The sequence below is a fragment of the Falco peregrinus genome, chromosome 6 (genome assembly GCF_023634155.1).
Source record: "Falco peregrinus isolate bFalPer1 chromosome 6, bFalPer1.pri, whole genome shotgun sequence".
In the NCBI taxonomy this organism is placed as follows: Eukaryota; Metazoa; Chordata; class Aves; order Falconiformes; family Falconidae; genus Falco; species Falco peregrinus.
In genome coordinates this window covers 50,259,214-50,281,558 of record NC_073726.1, presented here as the reverse complement: position 1 = coordinate 50,281,558, position 22,345 = coordinate 50,259,214, and the positions used below count along the sequence as shown (strand labels likewise).

Genomic DNA, 22,345 nt, shown 5'->3' with positions numbered 1-22,345 from the left:
TTTTGTATAATTTCTTCCTCTGCAGTTTTGTTTTGGTTGTTTTTTGGTGGTGGGTTTTTTTTCGGTGTGGGTTTTTTTTTTGGTTTGTTTGTTTTTTTGTTTTTTTGTTTTTTAGGTGGAATGACCAGAACAAGGCATGATAATTAAAAACAGTTTGCATTAGAAATTTGTACAGCAATATAGCAGATTCCCATTTCATTTTCTATTCTCTTCCTACTAATTCCTAGGATTCAATTTTCCTTTTGGCTAAACACTGAGATGGAGATTTTAAAAACCCGTCTCTTACAGATCTCTTCCTTCAGTGCTAGGAATCCATTTAGAGTTCATCATTTGTATGTATAATTGGGGTTGTTTTTACCATGTGCATTAGGCAAATTACTGACAATGGATTTTATTTTCCTTTTTTATCACTCTGCCACTCAGTATTTCAAAATGGTTTTAAAGAACATTATTGTAAATTTTAATTTTGGCCACTGAAGCTATTTTTGTATCATTTGCATGTTTATCTGTGTAACTGTTTGATCTCTTTTTCAGATTGTTTAAAAATATGCTTGGTCCCTAAGATAGTTCCGTATAGGGTTCCCCTGACAATCCTCTCCCTCTTTTTAAGAATGAACATGTATTGCTGTAATTTGTTACTTATTTTTCAACAGAATACTGATCCACAAGACAACTTCCTGCTTTTCCACATGACAGCTTAATTTCTTTTAAATAAAATTGCAATAATTCCTTGGAAATCCAAGATGAGTTAGATGGGTAACCGTCTCCATACGACTACTGACTCCTTGAAAGAACTAATACCTCTCAAACTTGGAAATTTGGGAGGCATAATTTTGCTCTTCAGATGTTAAATTGCCTCAGTTTTATTATATTTTTTATTTGATTACTGATACAATTTCTATTTATTTCTATAATTTCTCTTTGATATCTTTTTTTGTTTGTTTAATTTGCATTATCTTTTTTCCCTGTGAAATGTATAATTCAGCAATTTTATATTTGGGCTTCTTTGGATCCCTTAGGTGAAGCTCTTTTGGTCATGCTGGTTTGTTTTTATACACATTATGAACCGATTCCAAAATTCTTTCACCAACACCAGTCTTGCAGAACAGGTGAGGTAAACCAGGCAGATTGATTCAAGATGGTTCCCTTTATGACTGTACTTGTCTCCCAGCAAAGATTTATCTCCCCTCCAGATCCACACAGGACAGTGACCTCATGTTGTCTGTTGCTGCCTCTCATACCTAAGAGATGCAATGTACCCTATGGTAGTGAAAATCAAGTTACCATTTCACACGCACCAGAAAACCACCATTCAAACCATGTGTCTGAAACCAATGATCAATGAAAAAGGGCAAGCCGTATTTCCTATTTTATTTGAAATTATTAAGAAAGTGGATGACTGTGAAAAAGACTGTGTAGAACTACACTGTAAAAAGTTTAATCTGTTAGACATTTGTAAAGGCAGCCTACAAAGAGACTGAAAATAAGGGGTCTAAGCTTTTTTGCTTTCTTTAGAATCTGATCTGAAAAATGATATGGAAAAAAGGGACTCATTCTCTTGTTACATATTAACAAAACAGGTATATGGAAGGCAGGGGGCAATGATCAGTATTTGACTTTTCTATAATGAAAAATTCAGATTTTGTTTCTACATCTGTATTTTTCAAGAGTTTTTTAAAAAATAAATTATTCTAAGACAGGCATGCATGATTTTTCTTTGCATTGATGAAATCTTGTCTGATTATTTCATTTTAGCACCTATGTACACATAAATACTTGGAAAAAAGAGTGTATGAACATCTTTAACGACATCCCTTGTTCTCTCTTTCAGCTTTAATCAACAAACAGGTATGAATGTGGGTAAAAAGTCCAAAGACAGTCCAAAAGACTGACATGACATTACTGATATTTTTGTGGTTTAACAATAGCAGAATATTAAAGTCTTTAGAAGGGAAAAGCAAAAGCTTGTTCACAGTGTTTTTATCATAAAGAAACAAAGGTTACCTGTTAAAAGAAAGGAAAATTGGGTTATGTTCTTTTTAAGTATAAGTATGTAACAGGTCAAAGAGCCATTTGAAAATAGTCTTCAAATAAATTTTCTGGTACATTGTTATAACTTTTTTTTCCCCAAGCTTAACAAAGCCTCTCAGTAAGAATTTGTAGAAAATTTGAACAAAGCCACAAGCTATTAACTACTGTTAAAAATAACCACTATCTTCAGAAAGTTCTTTGCTACTTCAGCTACAGATGGAACTTGCTATTCCTTAAGGAACATATGAAGTCGTGTTGACTTAAAACCAAATAAAAATTATTCTGAATTGCAACATTTAGCTAGGTATAGTATCTCCATTATGCAAGAGGAGCTGTATTGTTTCCTCTTTGTTTTCCTGTACATGCTTTACACTTTTTTGTCCTCAGGGTTCGGATTATTGCCATGACTGAGAAAATATCCTGGAGACTTAAGACATCTTTCATGTTTCACTTGGAGTAGCTCCTGTTGTTGGAGACATTAATAGTTACAGAGAAACTCTGCTGTTTTGGATGGAAATTTACTATGATTTGAAACTTAAATAAGTAAATACAGTGGTAGGCATAATGTCTGATTGTTGAAACTACATAATGACAGGTTGTTCGAGTAGGTAAGCAGAATTCCAGAGTATTTCAAAAGCAAGCATTTGAAGTGAATGCAGAGTTATGACCTTTTCCTAATGACTTTTGCAGTAGGTACTGTCTCTTGGCTGCCATAAAATCTTAACCAGTATTTTCCCCTAAGAGTAAGCTCATCATATATAGAGGAAGTATTTCTAAGAAAACAGTATCTGGTAAAACCATGAACATACTCACAGATAACACCATTTTTTTCATTGCCATTTCCATAAGAAATTGCAGTAGTAAATATAAAGTGTTAGTTTAAGATTAGTGTAAGTATAGCTACATTTACAATCTGCTAACCTGAATAGATATATCTCTCCAACATCTCTTTAACAGAGCTTTAATAAGACTTTGTATGAGTTATAAACCTTCATTCATATACCACACTAAAGGGCAGAGATCATGAGTTAAGTAGTTTTCATTTATCAGGTACTATGTTTTCTTATATGTTTATTAGTGCATAAATAAACTTTTAAAAATAAGAATGAATCAAATGGGACTCTTTTACTCCCTCTCATCTTCTCACTTGTCTCATATTTGCTGCCCTTAATCTTTCCTTGGACCTTTCTTGCCAAACCATAGGAAAATAAGAGCTTCCACCTGTTGCCACATCGCTACTGAGTCCAGCTGATTGACCAGGAATGCTTACAGCCAGTGTGAAATGCATTACAAACACTCTCAGGTTGATCCCAGAAGATGTGGTCACTTGACTAATCTTTTTACCTCCATCCTTCAGATAACGCAAGGCATTAGCCTGTAAGCAAGTCTCTGAAATCCTTCCCTTCATACAGATTAAGTGGTAGAGTCGCATGCATCTTAGTCAGCAAACTGTTTTGGGAATGATGATTGATTTTTAAAAGCCTACTGATACAAATGCCTTCATGTTTCTTCTCATGCTGTTGTACCATCTATACATGCCTATATTGCAGCTGTGTCCATTCTTCCTGACTGCGTCTCAGGCATTCTTCTACAGGGACCTGGTAGACTTCTTGTGTTTTCTATTTCTTGATCCTCTGTCAGAGACTTGTCAGAATAAGAATATGTCATGCAGGTTTAAGGCTTTGATTTTTGAAGGCATTGTAGGGGAAATCAGTACTTAGCTGCCATTCTTTCCCAAAGTCCTGAAGTCACTTATGCCCTCTAAGTGGCACGTCAGCCTCATAGACGAGCACAGACCATCTTCCATGCTTAAGGTACATGTGCAGTGCTCAAGGCCATCCCAAGGAAGTATCTCGTCTCCGAGCCACAAGAAAGAAGAAACCTATTAACATGAAATCCAGGGCTGGGAGCAATCCCAGGAGTGCACTATTTCAGTTGCCTTTCCTTAGGTAACCAGAGGTTTAGAAATGTGCTGTGCATCCCGGTGAAGGACCTCACTGAACTTTCCTCCTTCCCCTTATAATCAGGCTGTCCCAAAGTAGATTCATAAATGCTCTTCTTCTTACCTGATACAAATACTGTTCCTTTGAAGATGCCAGGGACACACTTAGATCCCCAAGCATATTGCTGGATTAATACACTTGAAGGATGGCAGCTTTCTACCAAATTTCTAGTTAGACAAATGGGTTGCTCATTACAGCTTAGGTGTCTCTGCTAGGTGAACAATCCTGTCAAGGCAAGTGAAGAGTCTTGATATGGTAGAAGGTGTCTGAGTAGCAACATTCTGTTTTTGTGGCAGAAAATAAAAAAAAAGATTGTGGTAGTGAGTCATCTTTCCAAAATTTTGGTGTAGGGAACACTCCTTCCTACCTGGATAGAAAAGGGAGTGTGCTGCTGCTACTGAGATGTGCCCAGGCGGGCTGCACACTTCTGAGGCTGCCAGCTTAGCTGGGCTGGCGGAGGAGAGACTGTAAAAGCCTGTGCATGTCAGCCAACCCACAGAGTGATACTGTGCAGCATGGCGGGGGGGTGTGGTGGTGAGGCACAAGGCTGTTGTGCTTCAGGGTGTAGTGGCAGATGCAAGGATGCTCTCACCAAAGGCCTGAGTTTCTATCCTGTAGACAAATCACATAAGCAGAATATCCCACAGAGCTTCCTGGGTTTATCAGGTGGCATACTATGTGACATTCACTCCTGTGGTTAGCTAGCACAGGCTCTTCAGGAATTTGTCTTTGAGGGGAGAGATGAAGGTGCTCTTGCAGGACTGTAAGTACAACTACTGATTCTTTTGCATTTTTTCAGAATATCCACTGATTTCAACCAGATCTATAACTGCATAGCTCAAACTGGTTAGGGCATCCATTAATAATTTACAGTATAATAACTCATATTCCACAATCAGTGACCTGTCTGCCACAGCTTCCAGTAGAGCTTAATGTGTGCTCATTAATGAACTACCTCTTAGAGAAAGAAAAAAGTAGAATCTTAAATTAATTTTCTTCCTTTGCTTTAGAGTTTCTTAGCTGTTTCCTTTTCTTGTGTGTGACAATCTTCTTCCTCAAATTTACTAGACTTTCTTTTTATATTCTCAAACAGAACTTGTTTTTCCATCATTGCAGCAACATTTATTCAACCAGGATTATTTAAGCATTTGAAAATGCAATATGCACCCTCCACGTGGGAAGATTTCTGGATGAAAATATAAACTGCATTGCATCAGTGTAAACCAGAAGTATCCTCACTGAAGGTGATGTAGTTATAACAACATAACAATAATGCAAATGAGATGTCTTCAACACCTAGTATTGTAATCCCTTGAGTAATTAATTTCTTAGTTTGTTTGTACCAATCAATATCAATCAGAAGTGGGATGAAGAGAGAGAAAAAGAGAAGTTAAATAGAATCATTATACACACCTTAGTTTAGTAAGCATGTGATTCTATTACTGTAAACCTTACCACATTTTTTACTCTGTTTTTCGTTTATTTTCTTATGTTTCTTTGGACAAAGAAATAGCTTTCATCAGGTAAGTTCTAAGCACATGTCTGAATAATAATTAGCAAGAAGGTTATACTATCTCTTACTTTCAGGCCCACAGAACATTCTAATTCATGTTCCTTCTTTTCTCTGAAAAAATCATATGATCTTACCAATTTGCCATCTTTTGATTTGATTATATGATATTTTTTTTTTCATCAAATGTGAATCATAATTTTTTTTAATTTCCAGTTAACCTTTTCATGCCACAAACACACCAGCTGAATAATGCTGCTTTTTCTGCTTGGAACAGTGAAAACTGTTAGTTCACTATCATCTAATCTCCCTACCTATTCTTTGTCTGGATAAGGGTTTAAATGTATAGATAAATACTTAGCGTATCTAAAAAAAGAGAAGCAACATAACAGTAATCCCTAAATCAGCTTTACATGCCGCCTTAAAACAGCAGAATACTTTGTTATCATTTAAATAGTAAACTCCAAAATCTATTGTAAGTTAATTGCTGTACTCCCAGGGCAGAAGACCTGCTGAAATATACTCCTAGACACGGGGTACCACAGACATGTGTTGGTCTGGATGAGTAAAAATAATAAGGGCTACTGGTCTTTTAGACTATGACTAACCCACTTTCTAAGTCAGTGACACCAAAGCAGTTTATCTGTTTTCTTGGAAACATGCCTGTTCTTCTGTCCCCTTCCTTCTTGAAATGTACTGCACACAGAGCAGCTGCCAAGCCAGATGAATTGCACACTAGGGGGAATTGTTGAAAATAAGCAGAATACAGACTGAAAATCGGACTTGGGAATAATTGCAGTAAAGGAAAACAAGCATGGTTTTCTCCACTGTGGTTTCCTCTTAACCACTTTCTAAATGCTTCATGTACTATGGAAAATATTCTGGAGAAGAGGTGCAGTGGCCTGAGCTGAAAAGAAAATTCATTGTTGTTAATGACTTTTGACACCAAAGGTTGACATCAGGCCCTCAGTCTCCCCGCATCCTGCATTCAAGGACTCGTGTATTAGTGACTAAGACCTAAAAGAGTGTGCTCAAGTACAATATGAAGTTTGGTGCCTTTGTCCAAAACTGAAATCAAGTCCTGCCTAGCTTGGAGGCTGCCAGACAGTAGGAGCATGTTCCTGACTGCCCAGGCACTTTCTTCCTCCTGTGTCCCTGGGTAGCTCTGTCTTTTCAGGGCTGAGCAGCCCAGTGGCTATTTCACAAGCCATCATATAGATCATCCAACACACAACTGGAACAGACTCCCGAAAAAGAAATGTATGAGGTTGACTTTCTTAAAAGACAGCTAGATAACCAATTTCCCCTGGGTATACAATTTGAGCACTCATCCTAGAAGCAGGGAAAGGCTTATTTCATGCTCTTGACTACCCAACAAGATGCACACTTACATTTTCTGCTGCTTCCTAACCGTTATAGACACTTTAATGCACTATGGGAGAAAGAGGGAATATTTCCAACCCTTCCTGTTGAAGCAGTGTTATTGTGCAAAAGAATGTAAGATTTATTGTTCTATAAAGGCAGTAAGACACAACACAAAGCAAAACTGCCTTTTCGTATTCTAGCTTGGAGGCAGCCATCTAGGTTTCCTGTCCTGATCAGAGGCTTTATAAGGATTTAAGGAACAATCACTGTGTAAAAGATGTGTAAAGGCTGTTTTGAAAAGGATTAGGATCCAGATATCTTACTGCCAGTGTCTTAACCATTAAGCTATGAACCAGGTTCATATATTCTGATTCATTTTTTGTTCATTCACCAACCCGATGGGTGCTGATTTTTTACTCTACAACTTAGTTTCATTACCATAGGGACCTGAATTTCTCTATTTCTCCCTAAATATATTTCCAGCTAAACCCAAACACTTTTATATGAGGCTACAGGTAGCATGATGGTTAAAATATTTTCCTAGCGTGCTTTTGTACTCAAAAAAGAAGTGCCCCACTTTGTTATGAATATTCCAGCAATTGCATGGTGATAAAACAAGAGCAGGAGCAATGTTTTAGAAGACAGTAGCAATAATTACACTTGTCTTGTTGTCCCTATTGGGGCATGCTTAGGGGTTCTGGGAGAATGCTTGTCAAACCATATCCTTCTAGCTACGCAGATGGAGGAATGCCAGGCCCAGCCATTCCTTATGCATCAAGCTTCTCATCTAAGTCAACACTGAGAAAGAGCTACACATCTATCAATTAGGTGCTGCTGGGATCAGGAAGCAACAAAACTGGCATATACAGAGTCATCATTTAGGACTGCAGAAGAATTTAGGCTTCCAGCTCAGCTTTTAGATGTTTAAATCCTTCAGTAGGTCTGGTCCTAAATTAACCAAATACATGTATGCCTCCATGAGAGAGCATCAGGTCAAGAAGCAGAGTAAAGTCTAGTGTGTTCTTAACTACCATATATATCTTATTACTGGGATTATTTCGTACTGTGGAGTTAGACTGAGATCTATGTGACTGTAGATGGTTCCCAACCTAACAGAAGATGTCAGGATCCATCCCACATGGATCCTTCAATCACTGCTGGTTCTGCAATATCACCCCAAAAGGAGCTGGTGTATATATAATGGTCTGATATAGCTCCTCCATGGGGTTACACTTGAGTCTTTAATAAGAGGCAGCACAGTCTCAAGTGTTGTCTTCAGACTATGGAGCAAATATAACCTGCACCTAAATGCAAGCATGTGTCCTTACACCTCTAGATGCTAGTCCAAGCTTGTCTGAGTCCCATTTTTTAATAGAATGTTGGGTAATTTGGTCTCCAGTACTTGAAGACCGGCTACTTTGGTCTCTTTGGTTAGTGGGTGATTACTGAAAACAGGAATAACAAGAAAAAAATTCTGCTTGTCACCATTGATGTTACTTTGGTTTTTGTCATTAACACAGCTACTATAAGAACTGGCCAGTTATCTTGGCTAGTAGAAATGCAGGTCTATTTATATTACAAAGAAAGTTAGGCCTGATCACCAAATTACAGACCATACTCCAAACTCTCAAGTGTTTTGCTTTCTCAAACGCATGTATTGTATGAATATTTGGTTTTAACACTACAGTCCTTATTCAAGCAAACCCACCCACTATGGTCAAAAATAGTGTAATTTGGCATCCAGTAACAATCTATTCTCAAGTGACATTATTCTCCTACCATCACCATTGCTTCTTGTTGAATAATTATTGTTCTCTCAGCTTTCTCCAGCTTTATTAATTAATTTTATTTCTCCTTCTAATAAGAGTGATTAAAACTTGTCAGAACTTTAGGATGAGGACACAGCATTCATATACCGTTATTATTTCTTGCATATGCTAATAAGATTGCAATTAATAGTGTCATATTTCTTCTTTCCCCTTATTAATGCAGTCTTAACATACCAACCACTTTTTGGGGGCTCTGGTAAATATTGAGCAGATCTTCCAGTGTGGTGGTTGCATAAAACCCCCACCCTTATGTACACTGGGTTTTTTTCATCTATAAAGAGCAATATACTTATTTTCAAGGAAGGTGACTTATGATATGGAAAGCCAGCAAAAGACAAAGAAAATATATTAGAAATAGCGTTTATTTCTCTTCTGCGAAGACCTTCCATTGTGAACACGTTTCTAATCTTGCATAGATACGTTTTATATTTCAAATGTATTTTGAGAGAAAATAGCATCAGAGATTTAGACCCGAGACTTTTCTTAGGTCTCATTATTTGGAAAACAAATTGCTTTTGATTGTGCATGCATGTATACATATGTGCAGTCATACATGTGCATGCCAATAGTTATAGAGTGCCATCTGCTGTCATATGGGACTAAATAGTGTTATTTCTGTTAAGTTCTTAGGATCAATAAAGTTGTGTCCTTCAAGGACTTTCTAAGTCACCCTCACAGACAAAGCACATTTTTAAAATGTAGGAAGATTGGAGTGTTTTTTTCCTACCTTTGAACACGTTGACCCCTCTATACTGTATTCTGCTTTAATTCATATAATTGATTAATCTTCCTGGCTGCCCTATCTGTGCAGTCTCTTTATTCTTTTGGTCATAAACGAAAAAATACTTTTGTGACAGGCTTGTGCAAAATATTGATTTTCTTAAAACGCTAACTTATTTAGACCAACACGTTGTTTTTTATTGATCTAGAAATAAATTACAGAGTCCAGGCACAATGTAAATAGCAGCAGAGGTATTCACAAGCAGCATTCAGTCTCCTTTTTGGGAATGAAAATCTAAACTTATTCTTCAGGAGAAAAGTCTGCCTTAAGAATAGGAGTCACAGAAATGTTAATGCAAAAAATAAACTTTGCCACTTGTCACAGCTTCCTCAGAGAGGTAAATCCATCTCCCCCAGCCATATGGTGTTTCATTCAAGACTGAAAACTTGCTCAAATGCTGTGTCTCTTAAGACTGTTCAGCATTTCCCTCTGGTGCCTGTCCCATAAAATATTTCTCACAAAAGTTAAATTGCTTAAATTACTCTCTCTTTGAACTTAGGAAATGTTGCAAAGATCTAGATGAATAGAAGTTTGCACCAGTTTTCAGATGGGGTCTAAAGTGGTTTTAACTAGAAGGTTGTAAAAAAATATTTTAATATTATAGCATGTTTTGTAACAAGATCTTGGTTTCCAGTTTGGGTTAGGTGGGTCATGTTGGTGAAATTTATTTAAACTTGAAATCTCAGGAATATCACAAGAGCATATTTACCTCAGTTTTTAAGAAAGCAAGAAGAACGAAAGCCAGCTATATACTATTCTGGGCAGGCTGACTTTTTAATCCTTTTAGGAAAGGTAGCCAGGGAATCAGGACATATTCTTGTATCTGACATGATTGTACAACTAAACCTTCCACTCTGCCATGGCATCTTTATGTGCTGCCATGATTATTTTGTGTTCCCCATGAAATGTATTCCTGTGGAAATGTCCTAGTCTTGACATTAATAAGACAACATTGTTTGCTTTTGTTGCTTATGTATTTTCAAAAACAAACCCAACTTTTACTGTTCCCTCTTTTGGCATTCAAATGTGGACACCTGTAACCTCATTTTCAGAGTTACTTGCATCAGCATTTTCAATATTTTTTGGCAGTGAGCACTTAAAATAGGCTCCTGATACAGGTATCCACATAAAAAAGAGGAGGTAAAAGGAGCTAATAACTATGGGTAGGATTTGAAAAGTGGTGCCACTTTCTTATTCACTCTCATTTTCCTGAATCACTCCTTTTTGTCTTTTACTGTGCTTTTCAATGCAAGTTACCTGCCATTCATACTGTTGTGCATGGCATTCTTCTGTGAAATATTTAACTTTCTGCTTTTTTCTCATTATGCATTTGATTATGTAGTCTTCATTATTTATTTTTATACACTACTGTGATTACATGAAATATTTAATCTGTGAAAAGTATATATTCTGTAAAAGTTGCTACCCTCTTCACTTTTTCACCTCCTTCTACAAGACCATATTTTAAAGTCTTTCTTTCATGGAATACTGCAGCAGTGACTTAAAACAGCAGTCAATGTAAAATATGGAAACAACTGAACCTAAACTGAAAAACTCACTCTGTTAGGTCTCATGCTGATGCTTTTCACTGTTGCCTAGTGTTTTCAAGTTTTGGAGGATGCAGGAAAGACAAGCATATCCAGGCCATAGATCTATATTTTATGTATGGGAACCTAAACAGAGTTAAATGTGGACCTGCCTTGAAAAGTGAGATTGCCACTGGAAGGATGGTTCAAAAAATATTAGCTGGAGGGAACTCAACCCATTTGTGTCAGCCTTCAGTGTTTTCTTATACAAAAAAACATTTCTAAATAGAAAATGAGTGAGACTTATGTTGTCATGTAAAACTGACAAAAATGTGTATTTTGGAAATAGTACCATAAAAAGCCAACACTGAGGTGGATATCTGGAATGGATTTAAAATTCCTATATTTCACTAGGTTTAAATTTTGGCAGAAAAAGATAGAACACAATATTCAAATGATTTACTTAAGATTTGTGTTAGGTGATTGACTGTTCTATGGGCCATGATCAGGGACCAAGAAGGAAAAAAGATACTGTATTACCTACAGCTTGCCAGAAATCTGGCAAGAAATGTCATTTAAATTAATAATATTCTTGAAGGGAGACAAAAAATGATGTTTGGATTTATTTTTTGTGTGAAAGAGGAATAGTGATTTTAAAAATCTGTTTAAGAGAGAAGCAACAACAAACAGAAAGTCATTGCATTTTCAACTTTCCCTATAGCTAGACACATCCCATCTTCCTAAAGTTCCTGAGGACCCAACAGTGTAACTCCAGAGGCAGATGGAAATTTGGTAGTTGAGAGAATATGGCAGTCTGGCACACCGTTCAGGAATGCCGGCAAGCAGGCAGGTAAGAAACCAGGCAGAGAAGGAGACAGTTTGTCTTAATCCCTTAATTCCTTAGATAAATTCAACAGAAGCAATATAGTATCATGTAGTATTTTAGTCTGGTGTAATTGGTTTATTGTGCCAGAGAACAGTTCCAGTGGTAGATTTTCAATCTATCCTAAGGGTAGTTTGCACTGCCAGAAAGGCTTCTACCAGGGATCTCAAAGCACTTCCCAAATGCTCATGAATGAAGCCTTGTAACATATCCTTCTCACTGGGCAAGAAAAAACATGGGAATGAATGGAAATTTATCCTTTCATTGGAAATGATCCAAATTAGCATCACTGAGCACTCTCCCTTCATTTCAAGTGGAAATATCAATATTTATTTGACACACATCCTCTAAGAGAGAGGACCTATTCTTAATCTTGTTCTTTCACAAATGTAGGTATGTTCTGGCAAGAAAGACAGGAGCAAAGGAAAAGGTAGATCCTAGTATTATAAACAATCCTTATTTTTGCTTTAAAATTGCTTAAGCAAGGCCAGATTTGACTTCCACAGTAATCAACTTGAATAATTCTCTTTTCAGATGTGTGCTTTACCTGTAGGCCTGCAAATTTGGCAAGAGTTTTATATGCCCAGTTTTATTTATAGACTTTTTACAACATACGAGTGATTATTTTAAGAGTAAATAATGCTCACTTTAAAGATGGGCTGCTGTAAGTAAAAAGGTTGAGGACAAAACCAGCTCATAACCCCACTTGCCATCGAAACCAGGAAAGTGAAAAAAAAAAAAAAAAAAAAAAAGGAATTTAAAGCCTTCAAATGCCTCCCAGGTTCCAAATATTATTACAGATATAATATCTGTAATCTGTCTGTGAATATACACCATGACTTAACACATAGTCACTAAGCACTGGTTTTCTTGAATTCTTTAATGAAAGTAAGTCACTATGTGTCCTCTTTTTATGTGCAGTATTTACTGTTTGTCTTTTCACTGTATATATCCATCGATTAGGTGCCTTTACCAAGGAACTTGGATCAATGAATTCCACTTTTTCTTGTAACTGAAATATAAGCACCTGGTGTAATTTTTAAGATCTATGAAGTGCCAGTGAGACATCAAACTGAAATTGATGTCTGTGCAAGACCGTTCTGTAATTTTCTTACAGTGTCAAATATCAAGGTCAGATGTGATTACAACAGTACAGTGACAGGTAAAGAAATCTTTGGGTACTCTATCCCATGAGAACAGGCTTTTCATTACAGATCATAAATCAGAAGAAAAATGACAATGTTTCACACTCCAATGTGAAAACACTTATTTCCCTTTTCAAGCTTTTGTTATTGCACTATTATTATAGACCTTATCATCATACACTTACATTATGGTGCATTAGTACCATCAAAAAAAAGGGATTCACTTTGAATAAGACAGATCATTATGCCTTCTAGAATTAAGAGAGTTTTGAGGAAAGCTTGCATTGATGTCCCTAGGGTTTGGAAAGCCTTTGTTTAGCTCTTGGGGATGAATGCTGCCCTTTAGAATTGTACTGCTCTTCTTTTGTTACCTCTAAAAAAGCTCCCAACAATAAACTGTCATTGACTCCAGAGAATAATTAAGTTTAATAGTATCCCCAGACATAATATTCAAAACACAAGCACTATGCTACATAGCATAATGTTGTCTTGCAATAATAAATATCTTAATGCATTTTGGATGCTTATTTATCTCCTGTTTTTTACACATTTGACATATATTTAGGTAATTTTTTCAAGCTTTTCATTGAAACTTGATTTGGGATAAGAGAACGGTGGAAGTTGTTTTATTGTTGATGTTTAATGAAAGCCAACTTTCAGTTACAAGAAAAGAAATCTGGTAGGTAGTAGACCAACCACAAAACTGTGGGAACTGGCAATCCTAATACACCTTCACAAAGATGCAATGTGAAGTCATTTTTATATCACTTTTATAACTAGCCGAACCTGAGTCCTACCTTTAGATTTCAGGGGACAATTACTAGGAAAGCTCTTTCATGTTTGGAAGAGCCAATTTTAAAAGTTATGAACATGGGCACATAGAGAAAAAAGTTTCTAAATTAAAAACTACTCATCTTTTCCAGGAATGGAGAATAGCATTGGAGTTACACTATCAAATGCAAAAGCCATACAAAGAGAAAAATAAATCTATTTTAAGAAACTTAATTTATTTCTAAAGCTAACAGATATAGAAGATAAAGATACTGGTATAGAGTTTCTATATAATTTTAGAAGGTTTAAAAATAGAGTTTTAGGGGAATACATATATTTTACAGCAGTCACTTTAAACTTAGGAAGCACATTTCAAGGGAGGGAGAGAGAGATGGAAATTGCCAGAGCATGGCAGTTCAGATTCCTGCAGTAGGGTGGGAAGAATTGCTGTCTGGAGAAGCCTGCCTTTCTCCTCTGACTACAGGCTGTCTTGAGCAATCAGCTTATACTTGATTCCTAACATTTAGATAGCTAAAATTAGGCAAAATAAATTCCACCTTATGTTAAATACTTCTCCATGAAGACAGAAACATGAAAAAGACTGTGAGGTGGAAGATAATGCTATTATCTGCATTGCTTGTGCCAGGGGTGCACTGAAGTACCTCTGGTCTTTAACCAAGCTCCTAGTATGCAATGTACAACGCAAGCACAGAACAAGAGAGCGTGCCATGCCCTGAAGAGCTTGTTCATTCCCCACTGTCAAAAATACTGATAGTTCTACCAAATCAGGATTATCTTCCCACGCTGGTCTGCTAAAAAACTATGATCTCAGTCATAATTCAGTAATGAGCTTTCTAACGCAAGTAGAGAACACATTAGAAATGAAAAAAATATTAATACATTATATTGGTATCTTCTGTGATTCTTAAGTTTGTCTTATTCATAAAGTCTCCCCACAATAAAAGGTCTAACTTCCATCACAAGCTGAAACTGTTTAAGAAACTGATAATTTTAAGAATTCAAAAGCATTTATAAGCATCTGGACTCCTATCTTATGTGTACCAAGTGGTAAGATAAAGGTTTCTGTGTATGTATAGGTGGGTTAGTGTCCCACTTCCTTACTAGAGTATATAGAAGCATCATTTTCTAAGAGATTTAGTTTAAAGATCCAAGGCTGAAATCAGATAAAATCTTATGAATTTTATGGTATATATTCCAGCCCCACTATCCATCCAGTATGATTTGTCTTGTTTTTCCTTTAAGTTGTACTCAAATAATCACTGTGCAGACTATCACAGAAGTTCATTACAATGGACAAAATCTCTACAATACTGGGTGTTTTTTCTTATAAAACAGCTTATAGAATCTGTCTTTGCCCAAATTGGCTTCCTCCTTTCTGTGTGACACACCAAAGATATAGATACATCAAATCCTACATTAATATCCCATACAAAATGGTGATCCTGATAGATACACAGTTGATGTATGCAGGGCATGCCAGAATTTGTTTGACATGAAGATGTTACAAATTCTCCCATATCAGGGACTGAGTTATATTAACCGCATTGTATTAACTAGTTTTCAAAACTCAAATGACATCTATAGGAACTAAAAACATTAAAGCCGTAGCACTGTAAAACAAGGAGAGGTCATCCAGAATGCATAATACATTGCAACACAAAGTTTATTTACTACTAGTTTGCTTTTTAACAAGCTTTAACATCGTTTTGAATTTTCAAACATACCCAGATGTTGGGGTTGGTGACTATTAATTCATGTGTTTATTTTTAACCAGAAAAATGCTGTAAATTACTTGTTTCTATGAGGCATACAGTAGCTGATGAATAAATCCAGTAGCTGAAATATAGCTGGACATACAATAACATCTAAGATGAAACTTCAGAAGTAATAGAACAATAACTGTAATGAATTAAGAGATGATGGAATTTGAAAGCAATTAATCTGGTGCAATTTTTTTAGCTGATATATCAGTGACATAACTGTAAAATTTGAGCACTTCCATCAGACATTACTGGACACCTCAAGAGACAGACAAACCTCTTATTAAAAGGGTTTATGTAGTTATGGCATCAAATTAAAAGCTGGTGATTCATTTTGCCATTACAGAAGAAATAACATTACTTCGAATTTATACATTATTCTTTTTGTCATAGAATGCATAATGAATCACAATTTTTGTTCATCACTTGCTTATTATTAATTTAACAGGCATAGAGATAGTGTAATATATTTTCTTCCATTCCATTTTTTATTAATAGAAGTCTTCCTTTTCAGGTTTAGCATGGTGCCCAAGAGGAATGTAGTGTTGGGGTAATGAAGGAGCAAAGAAAACAAGTCTCCTTGAATTTCAGTTCTCCTGATTTACATAGCAGTCTTCTCAACAGGGAAAACGATTCTATTACCTGCAACAGAACACACACCTCATTATGGATGAGTGGTGCACATTGCTTTAATGAAGCCACAAACTACAACACAGGAATCGTGAAGGGCTCATCTGGGGTGCAGCTGCTTACCTGGTTGTAGAAACACACAGGGAATGTATACATTTTATCCTTTCTCCAGCTAATATGCAAAGAGTTGTAAGGGTAATTAAATTAATGATATTACATCAGTGTTTATGTAGAAAATATTTATTTATATGTGTTTAAATATAAAATATCAGCCCTCTTTCCATCCAATAACTGCCGTCATTCCAGGATCTACTTTCAACGTTTCTGTTTCTCTGGAGAAAACCGTACAAAAGTTATTAAACACAGAAAGGAATTTTGCTAAATGTTCCTTTTCAAGATATCAGCAATATATTAATATATATTAAGGCTCATTTAAAATATATTCCATTGTTTTCAAGACAACACATCTATTATTAACGCTGCATTTATCAATTTGAAAGCAGTGCAAGTCTCAGGAGGAAATCCGCATGGCGCAGATACAGCAGATACTGTGGGTGTGTGTTGAGTGCCTGTTTGGATATAACAGTAACAAAGGAGTTTCTGGCTTTGTTCATGTTGCACAGCTATAGTACCCCTGAAACTTTCATTTGACTTTCAAAGTGAATCCTCTGAGTGCCCACAGCGTCTGACCCCAGGACTGACCTCCAGGACATCCTGAGCACAATCTGGCTGGAGGAAACCAGTGAGGAGAAGCTGCCCTTTCGGTACCTGTCAGAAGATCCTTAGGCACACTGTGAATCACCCTGACATGGAGCATGTCAAAGGCCCAGCAACCCCCAGCACATGTCCCATCTGAGAAAGAGAAAAGGGAGGAGCTGCACCTACAGTATCCCATTGTGTGGATCTTCATAAGGAACACCTGTAAGCCATTCAGCAAATCCATGCATTTTCAGGTTCTTCTGATCACAGATAAATCTCTAGTCTTATGTGACAGTCTCATATCACAAGCACATACCTGCCTGCCATGCAGCCCAAGTCAGCCATCTATTAGGAGTAAAAGACACGTAAGAGACCATCATCCTGCTGTGACAAAGGCAGTAGAAACATGATTTCTCTGTAAACAGTGCAAGCACAATCTTCTCATCCAGTATCCAGGCCTCCTCCAACAGTTCACCCATCCCCAGGGCTGAAAAACAGCCATTCTCAGCCTGGAACCAGGTTGCAAGTATTCATCTGGGTCAAGCCTCATAGCCATTAAGGAAAAGATGAACTGCTTTTTTTGGGCAACCACTTTCTGGGGTGGGTCCCAGAATGCTTAGAGTCATCTGCTGTTGCTCTTGACACACCATCAGGTCATGTTCCTGGATATACGCCCTGTAAAGTGTATGGCAGCGTAGCCCCTCACAACAATATGCCTTGATCTTTTCTTGCATGATGATCCCTAGGACCTTTGCCTTTCCACTGTCTCCCAACCTCATTTATGATAGCTTGTGACACATACTAATGCGAGTGAGACCAATACAGAGACTGATGATGGGACATTTTAGAGTAAGATGTTATTTCATGGCACAGACAAGTAGAGTGGGTGAACACTAAGAGTATCTTGCTAGACATGCTGTGAGGACTGGTGAAATGTCTTGATGAGAAAACCTTATCCAGTTGGGATATATCTGAGCTACCCTAGAAATGTCCTGGCAGCTTGGTGTGTTGACAGCAAGTATGAATGCAAGGTGCTCTTGCTGGAATGGTCTTTAGAGTGGCTGAAAAGCACAGTGGAGACAGAACCAGTGAAAATGAGAATTACTAAGTTAAACCTCCAGCTTGCCAAAAGCACAACTTCCATGGGGTAACTGTGTAAGAAGGGGGGTAGAGGTGTGAGGCAAAGAAGTTACCAGTTCCAAATTACCTTCAGATATAACACTACAGTTAATACTCACAAAGTTTAGGCTTTATTTTCAAGCTGTCTATATTTCTGAAAGCAAAAGTGAAGGCAGAGCACAAGTATGGGGAACGTGGAAGGTCTATACAGTCTTGCTCTAATTTTCTTGCCACCGAATGAGAATTCAGGTGCCTGGATGAGGGAGAGTCCTGTGGTAATTCTTCAGTGCTTGCTGCCCTGAGCCCTGTAACCCTTGTGAATGCAGAGGTCTCCCATCATTCCCTCAGCTGCCTCTGGACTTCTGTCCACTTTCCTGTCTCAGATCTGCTCTGAGTCCTTTCAGCCCAACCTCTTGCCTCCCATCACTCAACTCTTCCCATCTCAAAACCTTCCCTGTCCTCTGCCCATCTGTTCCCAAATCCCATCCTGACTTAACAACCCAGGTTCATGCTCCCTGACACTTCTCTACTACCTTTTCCTACTCATGGCTATCTCTACGAGGCACAGCTTTTGGCATGCAGGCTGTTGTGCTCCTCTACCCCTGTAGTGCCTGCAGCCTGTGGAGGCAGCTGCTGCCACACCAAGCCACCACTGCTGCAGGCATCTGCCTGTACCCTTCAGCTTGTCTTCACCCACGTCCTCCCAGCAGTGGTTGTGGCTTTTATTCTGGCAGGGATTTAAAAATCCTGCAGAGAAGTTACATTTATAAAATACTGACCTAGATGCACTTCAGAGGAAAAGTTCAGGAAAAAGATTGGAAAAGAGAGGTTTCCTTGCAGGAGCACTCGCTCCTCTACCAGCCGTAGAGATTTTCTGGGAGAATCGTTGAGGGTTAAATAAATCTTAAAATGGTTGGAAAATGTTTTTAGGAGATCTTGGCTTTGCCTCAAGATCCTAATATAGCATTAAGGAGAATTACATAATTTAAAGACGGCAAAGGCCAAGCAGATGACCCAGTGCAACCTCTCAGCAGTACAATCTTGCACTGTTTAGCATATTTTGTGGTGTCTTTGTCCAGTCTAGATCCGATTTACAAGAGATGAGGCTTCCTGTACTCCTTTGACAGTTTACATGATATTAACCTTAAGAAGTTTGCAACATAAGAAGTCTGATACCTGTGACTGTCATTCAGACTACAGAAACTTCCATTTTACACCATACTAATTTCAGTTATGTACAAAAGCTGAAACATACTGTTATAGTTCAGCAGCAACATAAATAAAAGCAAAAATGGGCTACTCAGTCATTTTCTCTTTACTAATCATTCACAGGGAAAAAGAATTCTGACTAAGCAAGATCTCTCTCTTCCTATAATTGTCAGTGCACCTCACCTGTTTTCAACACTTACCTCTGCTCTTCTGGCTGAGGGTGTCTTTTTTTTTTTTCTTCCTTTCATTTCTCTTTTTAATTTTGACCTTTTCAGTCATTTCTCAATACCTTTTCTCAGTTGCTTTGGGGGATTTTATGAAATACTTCAGATCATTCTGCAAAGCTGTAGGATGCCTGAAGTTCACAGTAACTCTTACTGATTTACTATAGTGTGTGAAGGAACCACTGTTCCACCGAAATCAAAAAGGATTTTGATACAGATTTTTCTGGGGTTCAAATGCCACCTTGTTTCTGCTGTTTTTCAGGTTTATTTTCCACTTCCAATAAAACTTTGAAATCACTAATTCTGATAAGAGTGATTTGATACCAAATATTACAGCAGCAAATAAGATGTGTCAGATTGACTTTTAACACTTGTGTCAAGCAGGATTTTGTTCTAGTAGGCCACACACAGTACTACAGATTTGTGTGCTTAGTTGTGCAGATAAGAAAATCACATTGACTTGAGCAAGACTACATGGAGGCACAAATTCATTAAGGATGACTGTGTGATGAAGGATGTCATTGTCCGCATGACACAATGGGAACAGCTTGGCTTGCGTTAGTGCTGAAAAACTTCAGAACTTCAGGATTTGAGTTTTCTGCATGAATTGTAACAAGGCCATTCCACCAGTTACGTTGCTCTGTGCAATGAAAAAAGATGAGAACTGTACTAGAATTGGCATTGAAATAAAGAGATAGTATAAGTGCTTTTGCTCTCAAGCGCTTGGGGTGCCATTTGAGTTGTCAAGTCTTCTTATACTGAGTAACATCCACACCTGTCACGTGTTGTTGAAAGACACTTCTAATTCTTCGCCAATATATTTTTGGACAGAGAAAAGCATTTCTTGTTATGATAGTGAATGACAAGCTTTACAATTTCATTTGTGGGGTAGTATCTGCAGAGAATTTAAGTTGAAATGAGAAAGACCTGGCCTCTGCTTGGACATGTATGTACAATGGATGTAACATTACCTGTCATACAACAGGCTGGGACTACTCTTCAGAATTTTTCTTTGTAACTGTGTGGCCTAGATATATTTGAAATAAATCTGGGTAAAATGTTTGCTATTATGTAATGGGTATTCTGGCTCAGATACCTATACAAAACACAATTTTTGCTTTGTTGTAATTTGATGTGCTCATTTTGAAAAGGCATTGGCTTTCCCCATTGGGTTGAAATATTCATAAGGAAAAAAAATATTTTGCAAAACTTGCATTTTTCCATGAACCTAACAAAGTGAAAACTTAGTAAATGGCTCAAGTTATAAACTATTAATCAAGCTGATAATTTGACATTATATTGTTATAAAAACAATGTTTTTGAGTCACCTTAAGTGACTCAGTCCTCCTGGAATAAAGCACTGAACTTCCAAGAGATGATAGTCTTTCTGGTAATCTGAATGCTGAACAAGATAATTGTGATTAATGGCTATCATAATTAATGTAGAATAAATTAGTAATTGCTTTCAACTTTGCAGTAAAATGCTGAAGATAACACGTATCTTCTGTGATGTACTTACTCTACATCTACAAGACATTAATGTTTTAATGCATACTATTAAATGATGTGAAACTGCTATTATTCATTTGCTTTGGAAAAAAATATTTTGTATCTTACTCTTGATCAGGTAGTAAAATCTCATTAAATTAGAGATATTTACAGGGGAAGTATGTAGGATATGTCCTTAAAAAGAAATTACATTTTTGGACATGGAACACTTAATAATGAAGTATAAATGCATTTTCACCCCAAAAGTCTGTTGCCATAAACTGGCAAATTCTAAGGCTGCCTTAATGGAATGGCTTTTGGGCATCCTTACAAATGAAAGCTGCCATATTGAGACAAAGAATCTGATGCAGCTCTTTTACTGTTGTTAACTTAAAGCATAAGAAAAAAAAATCAATGAAAAAAAGAGGAGTGAGGTAGCTGAAACTCAAGATTCAAACTCTTACTGCCATTTGTTTACGTTCCTTGAGAAGTGAGGAAAACAGTTGTTTAGATTGTCCCTGCATTTAAGGGAAATGTCAATATTCAGGCTGAATGTCTTGTAATTGAATCTGAGTGTGCTTGCTTCCATGCCTGTTTGATATAGATCCTCCATGTTCCAACACCCAAAAATAGAACCAACCTTAAATGTCACATCCTTTCACTGTTCACCGCTAAGAGAATAGAGGTCAGTTAAAGACACCTAGCAGCATTGTACAAATTAACAGTTAAGAGAAAGCAAGGAGATCTGGAAAGCAAAAACGCTCAGCTGTCTGCCTTCAGCCTGAAAGATCACACACAGTAGTGCTTATCTGCAAAGCTGTGGAAAAATCCCATCCACAGAAATCAATCTATCACAAGGGATGTGCATTTTTTTCATTTGCTCCATGTCCTTTCTGATGTTTATTTTCAAATGAAGGACCTGCTAGGCTGACTCTAACTGAACAGCTCTCAGGTCTGCTGGCTGGCTTGAGGAAGAAGAGGGGGCTTGGTGTGGGAACTGTGGTCAGCCAGCCACCATTCCAGTGTGCCTCTGGGACTGTCATGCAGGCTTAGCTCTTCATGATTAACTCCTGCTGAAACTTCACTGAATTAGATGTCTTAATACTTCAAAGCTGTAGAACAGGATCAGCTTTGAAAAAATCTTTAATTTTGATTAGTTGAAAAAAAATTGGTGTGTGACCAAATTTCCTGGGCCATTTTCTGAAGAGAAGGTCTGCTGAAGCCAAGTGCTGGAGCTCCACCCAGAAGCACTGGGGCACGAGGTTAGTTTTCTCCTTCTTCTAGCGTTATTGTAGATAAGTTGAGCTTTTATTTTCACAGGTCCCTATTGCTATGTTGGGAAAAACTGTCA

General features: G+C 37.3%; 1 long non-coding RNA gene across 1 annotated transcript; it reads left to right on the top strand.

The window, feature by feature from the left end:
* Positions 1-5,144: 5,144 nt before the first annotated feature.
* Positions 5,145-21,189, top strand: LOC114013659 (uncharacterized). The gene is made up of 2 exons (XR_003556771.2): positions 5,145-5,278; positions 16,140-21,189. It is a non-coding gene; the product is annotated as an uncharacterized LOC114013659 (long non-coding RNA).
* The last annotated feature ends 1,156 nt before the right edge of the window (positions 21,190-22,345 follow it).